This window comes from Egretta garzetta, unplaced genomic scaffold (genome assembly GCF_000687185.1).
Source record: "Egretta garzetta isolate BGI_Z169 unplaced genomic scaffold, ASM68718v1 scaffold792, whole genome shotgun sequence".
NCBI lineage: Eukaryota > Metazoa > Chordata > Aves > Pelecaniformes > Ardeidae > Egretta > Egretta garzetta.
Genome location: NW_009258950.1, coordinates 152,316 through 153,893, shown reverse-complemented (window position 1 = coordinate 153,893; position 1,578 = coordinate 152,316). Strand labels below are relative to the sequence as shown.

The window sequence follows — 1,578 nt, the reverse complement described above, 5'->3', positions numbered from 1 at the left end:
CTGGCCTGGCCCCCCGCGCAGTCCCGCTTAGCTGCGCGGAGCCCGGCCCCCCGTGCAGTCCCGCTTAGCTGCGCGGAGCCCGGCCCCCCGCGCAGTCCCGCTTAGCTGCGCGGAGCTCGCCTCGCCGGCTGCTCTTTCCAGGGATACCCACGAGAGGCGTGCCCCCGCCCCGTGTTATTTCTCCCCGTTTCACCCTTTTTAAACCTCAGGAAGCCTCGGTATTTTTCAGGTGTGTGTACTCTCGCTTACTTTTTACTTAAATGTCTTAAAGTTCCTTGCTGATTTATCTCTTGCTCTTTTTTTTTTTTTTTTTTTGGTGTGTCTATCCAGTAATGTTGCTGTTCCAACAAATGGGCTGTATAGCTCGTACAAGGAAAAATATGTATAACTTTATGCATGATGCAATTTAAACATAATTACAGAGGGGAAATAGTCAGAAGAAATTCCCCCCTGCCCATCCTATTTTTGATCCTCTGCCTTTCCTGTTTGGAGTTATCGTCTTCCCAGATCTTAGAAGCCTATTCTCTTGAGGAACTGGCAGGTAAAAGATAGCAACCTTCTGCTTGCAGGCTTCATTTATTGTTATCGCCTTACCTTTCTTAAGCTTTATCACAAGTCCAGATTTCCGCTGGTTCACTTGTTACAAGCCACTAAGCTTGTTCCAAAATTCTGCTTGGTGAAACTGATAAATTGATACATTTTATGCCGGTAATATAAATGCTTAATTTATATTCCCCGTTTGTTGGCATCTGAGCTTTATTTCATAATGCTTCTGCATTATAGAGGGAATAGTTCCCTGCCACATCTGTATTCTGTCCTTGCGCCTTTCAAAACCCTGCAGTGCTCCTCGGAAGTTACATGGTTTGTTTCTGCTGCCCTATCCTCTTCTACCCAGCTTTGCAAGCCATTTTTTTCATCAGGTGGATACCCATGAGTCAGCTTTGTCTTCTTCAGAAATATCAGAACGTTCATATGGGTTTTAGCAAAAGCCCCCTCAAAATCAGGAAGATGCACCGGTGAACTTCTCTTTGTGTCTTGAATGTGTACTTGTTTCCACTTCTAAATAAAACCAAGCCGTTGGCTCAGTATGTTGATGCCTTTTGGAACTGGCCTTTTTAAATCGGTCTCATTGAGGCTGGACAGGACTTTGGGAGGTCTCTGGTCCGACCACCTGCTCAAAGCTCTGACTTCAGACCAGGTTCCCAAGGACTTCATTCACTTAAGACCATCTCAGCTCCAACGTCACCCCGCCCCTGGGTCTGGCCGCCGACCGCTCCCACTGCAGTTACCAGCCCATGTGCTTCCCCCCAGGTCTTCAATCGATGAAGATGATTCATACGGTTTGCATGATTCAAATTGTCCTTTTTTTTTTTTTTAGGCTATATTTGTAACATAATCAGTGATTTTTATGCAAAGGAGGCTCTCTAGCCTTTAAAGGTTTCACAGTATGAATCACAGGAAAACGGTGCGTTGAATATAAGAATGGGAAAAACAGACACCAAAAAGGAAAGTGTTGTTGCAGTTTCACTCCAGAAATTTTTACTTTGCTTCCTTCCACTTCTTTTCAATGTATTGGTA

The 1,578-nt window shown here is 45.1% G+C and overlaps 1 long non-coding RNA gene across 1 annotated transcript; it reads left to right on the top strand.

Moving 5' to 3' along the window:
- The first annotated feature begins 89 nt into the window (after nt 1–89).
- Nucleotides 90–1,341, top strand: LOC118451821. Its single transcript, XR_004841381.1, has 3 exons — nt 90–229; nt 331–541; nt 921–1,341. It is a non-coding gene; the product is annotated as an uncharacterized LOC118451821 (long non-coding RNA).
- The last annotated feature ends 237 nt before the right edge of the window (nt 1,342–1,578 follow it).